This window comes from Gracilinanus agilis, chromosome 1, assembly GCF_016433145.1.
Source record: "Gracilinanus agilis isolate LMUSP501 chromosome 1, AgileGrace, whole genome shotgun sequence".
Taxonomy (NCBI): Eukaryota; Metazoa; Chordata; class Mammalia; order Didelphimorphia; family Didelphidae; genus Gracilinanus; species Gracilinanus agilis.
Window position 1 is genome coordinate 1 of NC_058130.1, and position 10,008 is coordinate 10,008.

Genomic DNA, 10,008 nt, shown 5'->3' on the forward strand with positions numbered 1-10,008 from the left:
GAACAAGAACAAGAACCATTGTGACAGGAGCTAGAAATACAAAGAAGAAATTAAATCATGGTCTACCCTTGAGGAACTTACAGTCTACTAAAAAAATTAGGGAACCATTTTGAGGATCCTTCTGAGCTTCAGTTTGTGCCCATGGACATTCCAATAGATAGTAAACATGTTACAGGGAAAAGGAGAGAAAAGAACAAAGGATAAAACTAAAGGTGAAACCAAAAAAAGGAAGAAAAAAACATTATTAAACCTCCTGGACCTCAAAGATGTTAAATGACTTGCCCATGATCATACAGCTTGAAATATGGTGCAGCATCTGTATAACCTATATCAGGGGAGGGGCAGAAGGAGGAAAAGAAGGAAAGAATCGGAATCCACAAAATGTCAGAATACAATTTCCAAACATTTCTTCTATGTGTAATTTTTAAAAAGTGAGATATAATTTAAAAAGAAGTCTATGGAAAAATGCCTGAAGTGGAGTTTGAACCTAGATCTTCTTGAATCCAGGTCCAGAATTCTATTTACAAAGAATTCTCAACAATAGTAATAAAAATAAACATACCTGGAAGGAGTAATTGCAACAACCACCTGCTTAAGTGTATTGATAAAAAGAAACAAAAATCCTTCAAGGGCCAGGAAGCATCTTATTCCAATGCTGTGGCCCACTGCAAACTTTAAGTCTTGGAGAAACTCACTGATAAAAGGAAATTAATGGCTTGCCTGTCCTACTCCCTCTAGGCTCACAAATACCCAACAGATACAATCACAGTCCATTACCTTCCCAGGCCAAGGGATCTTCATTTTTTTTTCAATTATCCTAGAAACTTTAGCAGTTTAGTTAATCCCATGGACCCTGCTCAGAACCATATTTTTAAAGAATTAAAGGAAATGCTAAGTTTCTGTTAAAAAAGATAGAGAAAACTGAAGCTCTTTGAGGTCATTCACTGTGTTGAGAGACAAACCTTAAGAGAACAAAGATTCACCTCCATAACACAACTGGGTGTCAGAGTAGTATCTGAATGGAAAAATTCCATTTTGTGAAAGAGGAAACTGAGAAATCAATCACAAATTGAGACCTATGGTGGCATACTGAATTAGTTAGCTTAAGGGACCTGCCTGACTCCTACTTCACTCTTTAAAATTTTTTTTAATTTTATAATCCTTACTTTCTATATCAGAATGGATTCTAAGCACTGGTTCCAAGGCAGAAGAGCAGTAAGAACAAGGAAAGTGGGGTTAAGTGACTTGTCCAGGGTCATACCACCAGAAAATGGATGAGGTCATATTTGAACCTAGAACCTCCTATCTCTAGGCTTGGATCTCTATCCACTGATCTAACTACTTCTCCCACCTAATTCACTCTTTCTACTACCACTGAAAACACTTCGTACTACTGCTATTGGAAGTTCTTCACCCATTCTTTGGAAAGTATAGATTCTGAGATGCCCTGCTCCTTATCATAACCAAAAATCTGAATCCTAAAGTTATCTTGCCTGGACCCTATATTTAGAAGCTCCTTGTGAGTCCTGGTTCATTCATTCTTTCATCCAATGAATCATTCATTCATGCAAACACTAATTTCTAAGCTCCTTTAATGTATACATTTGGCAAAGTATTGAGTTAAAGGGAATAAAAACATGAATAAACCATTTTCTGTATCCTCAAGGAACCTGTACACAAATAACTAATGCATGGCAGACACCGGAGCAATAAACAAAGTATTATGGGTATCTTTAAAGGAAGAAAAGGGGGAGCACAGCTGGGTGGCTCCATGGATGGAGAGTCACTTAAGCCCCATTGTCTAGCCCTTACCACTCTTCTGCCTTAGAACCAATACCCAGTTCTAAGACAGAAAGTAAGTTTAATATTAGATAGATAGATAGATAGATAGATAGATAGATAGATAGATAGATAGATAGATAGATAGATGGAGAGATGAAGAAAAGATCGTTTCTGGAAGAGGAGGAAGGTGCAGACTTGGCAAGATTCATCTTAAATTGTATTCTCCTCTTGCAATTTCAGTTAAGTCTAAAATATCCTGTAGGTAAAGAAAGGAAAGATCTAAACCAAAGTCATTTAAGGCTCAGTCTCTGGGTGATTAAGAAGAGAAGACGTGGTATTAAAGAGACTTCAGTCCTTCATTTCACCACAAATCCATAATTTTCACAATGCACTGATCACAAGTATGCTAATCACCACCTAGCTCAAGTTCAGGACAAACAGCAGCTTTTCCATTAATGGAAGTCTTTATTTATCCATGTTGACACAATGGGAGCTGATGCTGTAATTGATGAAGCATCAGAGAAAAGGTGTCCTGTCTCACTTCGGTGGCATGAGCCAGTTGTTATGGAAACAATCCACGAATGCTTCTCTACAAAGCAGGATCTGGCTAATTTTTAATCCAACAGATTTTTGACTCTGCTTGACTGCATGATGCTATTAATAAATGTGCAGAGACAAGACCAAGATTTTAAAAGTTCTAAGAAGCATTAGCTCAGCCTGTCATTAAGCAGAATCCTCCTCTTTTCATACTATTTGTCAATATTCAAGAGAAAAGTGAATTTCTAGGGTTACCTAATCCATCAATTAACAAATATTTATTAAAAAGGAGCAGTTAGGTTGCTCAGACCTGGAGATAGGAGATCCTAGGTTCAAATCTGGCCTCAGACACTTCCTAGTTGTGTGACCCTGGACTAGTCACTTAACCCCCATTGTCTAGCCCCAATAAAAACCCCTTTTCACTCCTTACAGCCGTTAGCACTCTTCTGCCTTGGAACTGATATTTGGTATCAATTCTAAGACAGAAGGTAAAGATTCTTAAAAATAGATCTATTAAGTGCCTACTATATAGCAAACACTGTGAAAGGTACTTGGGGATTTAAGAACAAAGAATGAAAAATCCCTTACGTAAAATGAGTTTACAAACTTTTTTAGGGTGAAAGGAAAATGTCTGGACCTGAAATTACAACATTTTATAGAACTTCCAGTGTGGAGACTCCTTCCTCTTAAACAGATCAACCACTGCTTTGTAACTTGTTTTCTTATAGAACTGTCCAGGACCCTAAGAGGTTAAGAACTGTGCAGGTGGAAAATTTGCCACACCTGAGCTATATTCCCAGCATCCTTTTAAGTATGTCCTCATTTGTCCTATAGAGGCTTGGGAGATAAATTCGGCTGAGACTCACACTGCGGGGTTCTTTTGGGGCTTTGCTTTGGACCACAGCAAGTTATTTAAATAACCTGGCCAAGATCACATTAGAGGCAAGGCTGGCCTCTTGATCCCAAAGCGTATCCCCTACCCACTCCATCCTGGCTGCCATGATACCTCTCGCTTATACACGTGCTGCATCTTAAATCCTGGGGCATCAGTGTTAGCCATGAGAAGAAGCCAGAAATATTGAGGATAGGCTACCGGGATCCCAGAGTTGAATAAAAGGTTTCCAGGGTGGCTGTGGGGATCTGTTGTAGTGACAGCATTCCCAGGGGAGAGCCACATGGGACGCCTCACTGGGATACAGCGGCTCAGCCTCCTCCTCAAGGTCACAAGAACCAATCGCGCAGGTCCTCAGGGAAAGAGAGGCGGATGTGAGGCTCACTGAAGCTCATCTCCCCCCCTTTGGTCCCTCTGAGACTGACCATCCCTCAGTAAAGGGGAGTTTGGGGGGGAAGAGGGTTACCCAGCTGTAAATCACCTGAAGCAACAGTAAGATCTTTTCGAACCACTTGCAGAAAAGAATATGGCCACCATTTGCCTTAAATTATTCTAAAATGAACACTCTAAGGCTGGATAAAGGAAAAGGTGTCCTCTAGCGCCGTGTGTCCGCAGACTATCAGTGGGGATGATGGTTTCAGCCACACACAGATCATCAACAGCATTTACGGTGATCCCAGGGGCTCCGGCTCACCAATGTTTCACAATGACAGAAAACAAGCGATCCCTGCTCCTGGGTTGGGTCCTCAGCACTAGGGAAAAAGAAAGTCTGTCCAATTCTCCTACAGCCTTGCCATCGTTGCAATGGTCCTTCTAGGGTCACCTCTATGCAACTCAATCCAACAAATATGTCTTGAGGGTTTTCTTTGTGTGGGGTGTGAAGGATAGAGACAGAAAATGTCCTTGTCCACAAGAAGGTTCCAGCTGAATAGAGAGGATGAAATGAAGAAACAAATGAGGTGAGTGTGAGAAGGATGAAGGTGAAGTTCAGACTCTTGAGGAAAATCTAGGAAAACCTCAAACAGTTGATAGGATGGCAAGACAAGGCAAATTCAGGGGAATGAGGTCATACAGTGGACAGAGAGTCAGCCCTGAAGTCGAGAGGACCTTGGTCTCACTCTTCCTAGCTGTGTGACCCTGGGCAAGTCACTTAACCCTGATTATCTAGCTCTTGCAGCTCTTCTATCTTAGAATCCATGTTAAGTGAGGCAGTTAGATGGTTCAGTGGATTGAGAGCGAGGCCTAAAGACAGATGGTCCTGGGTTCAAATCTGGTCTTGGCCACTTCCTAGCTGTGTGATCCTGGGCAAGTCACTTAACCCCTATGCCTAACCATTACTGTTCTGCTTTGGAACATATACAGTATTGCTTCTAAGAAGGAAGTTTAAGGGTTGAAAAAAACCAAAAAGATACAGAAAATTCCCGTCCCTTAGACATCTCCCCTCTATCCCTCTAACATATTTCAGAGACACAGAATCTCCAAGCTGGAAATGAGCTAAGATACCTTCTAATCCAACCCAACACTTGAATGAGAATCTCCAGCTCCATATTCTACTTCGCCACCAGCCCTAAAGAGGCCATCCTGCCTTTTCAAAAAATGCTGGCATACAATGGAGGGATAGATAGGTGGAATATATGAGGCTGGATCTTTAATTCCAAGATGAATAAGAACTACAAAGACGCAGTAATAGCTACTGTTTAATAATATCTACCATTTCTACAAAGCCTTATAATATGCAAAGTGTACTGAAAATATCATCTCATTTGATTCTCATAACAAACCTGGAGATAGGTACCATTATTATTCCCATTTACAGATAAAGAAACTGAGGCAGAGAGAGGTTTAGATGTCTTGTTCTGTGTCACACAGGTAGAGTGTGAGGGTGTTCTTGACTCCTGCAGATCAGTGGCACAGTAGATAGAGCATAAAGCCTGGAGTCAGGAAAATCTGAGTTTAAATTCATTCGCAGACACTTAGGAATTACGTGGCCCCGGGCAAACCACTAACTCCTTGCCCTCAGTTTCCTCATCTGTAAAATGAGGTCTAGAAGGAAATGACAAATCCCTCCAGTATCTTTACCAAGAAAACTCCAAAAGAGGTTATAAAGAGTCAGACACAACTGAAAAACAACTCAATGACAATGTCTTGACACCAGGGCCAGGGCTCTATCCACTGTACCATCTAGTTATCTCTTTATGACTATATACTCTTTCTCTCTCCCCACCCCACCTCTCTCTGTCTCTGTGTCTCTGTGTCTCTGTGTCTCTGTCTCTCCCTCCCTCTCTCTCCATCTCTCTGTCTCTGCCTCTCTGTTTCTGTCTCTGTCTCTCTCTGTGTGTGTCTCTCTGCTCCCTCTCCTTACAACTATAGCTTACTTTATACACTTAAGAAATATTTTCACATATTGCCTAATGTGTTCCTCATAACAACTCTACTGAAAGTTTGATTAAGTAAGGTATGATTGCTACAATTATTATAGCTCTGTGGTTTTATTGATAGGAGACTCCTGGTGCAGAAACTCCTTCCAAAGGCTGATACACATCAATAACTCACATGAAACTTAAGGATGAAGAGAATTTCCTGGGTCCGCCGAGGGGATCAATGGCTTGGCCAAAGACAGGTTAATAGGTGTCAGGGGAAGAATCTGAACCCACATATTCTGAACACCTTGAACCATGGTCAACACGCTGTCATATAATAAATTATTTTTGTCTGTAAAATAAGGATGAATGAGTACAAGCCTCAGATGCCTTTCCCTCCCTATGAGGAAGGCAGTTTGGCTTTGTTTTGAGCTGGTCTTATCATTTAATTCCTTTAAGGGAATTCCCAGTGAGGAATTTCCCTCTACCAATGGAACTTCTTCTTAATACATAGGGTATTACATTGCCATGTTTGACTGTACATATATGTCACATGGAACCCCCCAGCAATCACCATTGATGAGAGAGGGAAGAAGAAAACTTCAATTTTTGTTCATAAAAAAAAAAACTAAATGAAAATAAAATTAAATGAACCAAAGATTTCAGTGCTAAAAAGCAATACAACTGACATTCTAATCTCATCTCCTTTAGCACATTTTTTGAAGGCAATTTTTTCCTTTTTAATTTATGACTAAGGGAATTTGTTTTGGTTGCACATCCCTCAAATATGAGGAAAAGGCTGAACGTTCTGAAGCCAGGCCAGGGAGCCTGCCTCCTGGTCCCAAGACATCCAGGGAGAACCTGCAGGCTACTGCAGACCCCACTCTAGTGGCCACCTAGGTCTGGCCTCCCAGTGGTTGCAGCCTCTTTGTGATCCCCCAGCAGCAACAGTGAGATCAGCAAAGCGGAGCCCAAAGGTGATGGAGAGGAGTCAGCTTACCCATTGCTTCAAGGCATACACCTGCATTCTGGTGGACTTAGAGGAATAGCCAATTGTCAATCAGCATATTAAAGGCAAAGAGCAGTAAAGAGTAAGGAGTCCTTAGCTGGTGGGTTCTGACCTAGACCTACTTTTCTACCTGGGCAGGCTACACAAATAAACCAAGGAAGATCCATCAAGGCTTTCTGGTGGCAGCATCCTCCAGGCCTTTTCTTCTGGCCTTTCATGTATCGCATCATACAGTCCAAGCTCTGAAAGATCTTTCTCTTGGAAAAGTTCTGTTCTACCACTGATTACTCGGGCCTTTTAAGAATCTCATCATGCTGAAAAGTCCATTTTTATAAGCTTCCAGTTCCCTGGGTTTTCCACTTCATTGACAGATCCATTTTAGGAGAAATAACCCAATTGTTCATGAAGAATAAATAGGAAGGGGTTGGCTCCCCTATCAATTACCCAAATTGGGCTACTCGTATTTTGGGTCCACGATGTTCAGGGATGGGCCCTACTTGCTGATGAAAAGCTCATTCTAGCTCAATGGATGAGAGAAGAGGAAATTGTGCTTCTGAGACTTCTGGAAGACTAGGGGGTCTCCTAGAGACCTGGAGAGGCATGGTCTCTTCCCTCCCAAGATAATATCACATTAGCTTTAATAGGTCACCTCCCTCTGGCCATTACATTCCCAGTTAATGAACATCTATGGGATTTTAAGCACCCCCTACATCAGAACACCAGAAACTTGAAAACACTGAGCAGCTAAAAAGCCAAAGGCTAGTTCATCTGTGTAGAACAGTGACTTCAGAAAGAGGGGTACCGGGTCAACACTGGGTCGGAATCAAGTTAAATGGAAATCATTAAGAAAAGTAGAGTGGACCAAACTCAGGAGTCTTGTATGGAAAGATGAGCTCTTCGCCCTCGTCAAAGAATTCTGCGCAAATCAAGATGTCCATAAACTCGAAATCTGTCTATAAAAATCATAGGTTGATAGTTTTGGGCCTGGGAGGGCTATTAAAAGTCATTTAATCCAACCTGATTGTTCTGTAGATAAAGAAACAGAGCCCCAGAATGTTTAAATGATTGCCTATGATGTCAAAATGGGGGAGAGGGGAACTGAATCCAGGTCAGACTGTGAGGTGGCCCAGTGGATAGACCACTGGGCTGGGAATCAGGAAGACTCACCTTCATGAGTTCAAATCTGACTTCAGACACTTATTAGCTAAGCTTAAGGCCTCAATACTAAGGGATTTGCCCTATTCACTGACAAAAATCTCATTTGAGCTCACTGGAGAAACCACAGTACCAGATATATAATAATAAAATTGTAGGTCCAGTGCCAACACTTGATATTTATCAAAGCAGTTGTACAGCAACACTTACATGGGATAATAATTTTTTAAAATTAAAATTAAATTAAAAACTGGAAATAAAGGGGAGGTACCACCAATTTATTTTATAAATGCCTGAATAAGTTCCGGGATAGGAATGCCATTTGGCCTCCCTTATATCTCAGCACTATGGTGCCATAAGAATTTAGAGACCTGAAGAATTCATTGGAAGATGGAGATTGTGAATCCAGTGCAAACCCAACAGAATCATGGGCAAATGCCTACAATGTTTAAATGGAAAGAACACCAAAAGGCACCAAAAACAAACCACTGAACTCAGATTAAATGCAATGCTAAGCTTGGCTCTGGAGAATAAATGGTAAAATATACCTCTCTGTAAAAAGACGGGGGACTATGTGCGCAGAATATTATAGCCACAACCACTCAAACGTGTGGTTTTGCCAAGGTCACTTTCTTGCAAAGAAGTATTCAAGAAGACAAAGCCAATAGGAAGAAATTACTGCGTATTAAGAAACAGAAAGGATCACTATTTTTTTAAAAGATCTCAGCCTAGTTCTTCCCAGTTGGTTCAAAGGTTGAGACAAATAATTCCATTGATGACATCAAAAGCATAAATTAAATCTGTAAGGCAAGAACACCAAAGGGCAAAGAGGGTTTACAGTTGGCTAAAAGAAGATGGAAGTGTGAAGGCAGCGTTCCATGATGAACTCAGAAAAGGGGAAATTGGAGTTACTCGCCATCTAACACATAATTGTCACCCAGTAACAAGATGACTCACGGAGGACATGCGATGGCCCAGACTCAACTGGACAACCGAACGACTGGGCAAAATTCCCCTGACAACCTCCTCTCATTTCCCTCATCTGGAATAGTAGTCTGGCAAGCCTTGTATCAGGGTAAGGAACAACCAATGAAAACACTAATAAAGAATCATATAAAGGAGTTCTTGGATTCCAGAGAGGCTAAGCCAGGCCAGGTGCTACAAAGGGAAGGGGGGGAGGCTGCCCAGCACCTGCCAAGGAGAACTTTGGTCTAGATGGCAGCACCCTCTCCAGGAGGAACTTCACTGGAGCTGCAAGCACCACACACGAGTAAGTGGAGGTCAAAGGCAGGAGAGGAGCAGTGTGGTAGAGTAGATAGAGTCCTGGCCCCTACTAGAATGAGACCTGCTTGGGAGCAGGGACCACATTTTTGCATTTCTTTGTATTCCCAGAGCTTAGAAGAAGGCTTGGCACATTCTGTTGTTCAATTGTGTCTGAATCTTCGGGACCCTATTTGGGGTTTTCTTGGCAAAGACACTAGGAGTGGTTTGTCATTTTCTTCTGTAGTCATTTTACGGATGAGGAAACTGAGGCACAGAGTTATGTGATTTGCCAAGATCACACAACTAAGATATGTCTGAGACCGGATTTAAACTCAAGTCTTCCTGCCTTCTAGCCTGGCACTCTGTGCCACCTAGCTGCTGACCTACTATGTGTTTGACCCACAGTAAATGATTTGTAAGTGCTTATTGGCTTGAATGATTACATTTCCCTCATTTCAAATACCACCTCCAGCTCCTAGTGCAGCCCTCTGGGGCTAAACAGAAAAGACTAATCCTTTTCCCATATAACAGGCTTAATTAAAGATAGAGAAACCAGGGTGTCATGAGGTTTAGTGATTTGTCCAAGGTAATACAAAGGGGAAGGGGTCAGTTGGGAGTTGGATCCTCCACCATTCCTCACATACAAGGTCCAACAAATGGGAGAGCATGGATGGAACCTCTCAAATCTATCCCTATAAAAGAAAAACAAGGCTAAGTGCCTTCCCTACTAATGGCTGATCACTTTTATAGAGGATACCTTCACATAATAGGATATACAAATATATACAAGTGTGTATATATGTGATGCATTCTCTTGTTCTTTTCTCTGTCTGTCTGTCTGTCTGTCTGTCTGTCTCTCTCTCTCTCTCTCTCCCCTCCTCCTTCCATGTCTCTCTCTCTCTCTTCCTTCCTCCCTCCCCTCCCTTCTTCCACGTCTCTCTCTCTGTGCCCTCCCCTCCCTCCTTCTCTCTCTCTTTCTCTATATATTATATTATGTTATGTTATGTTAT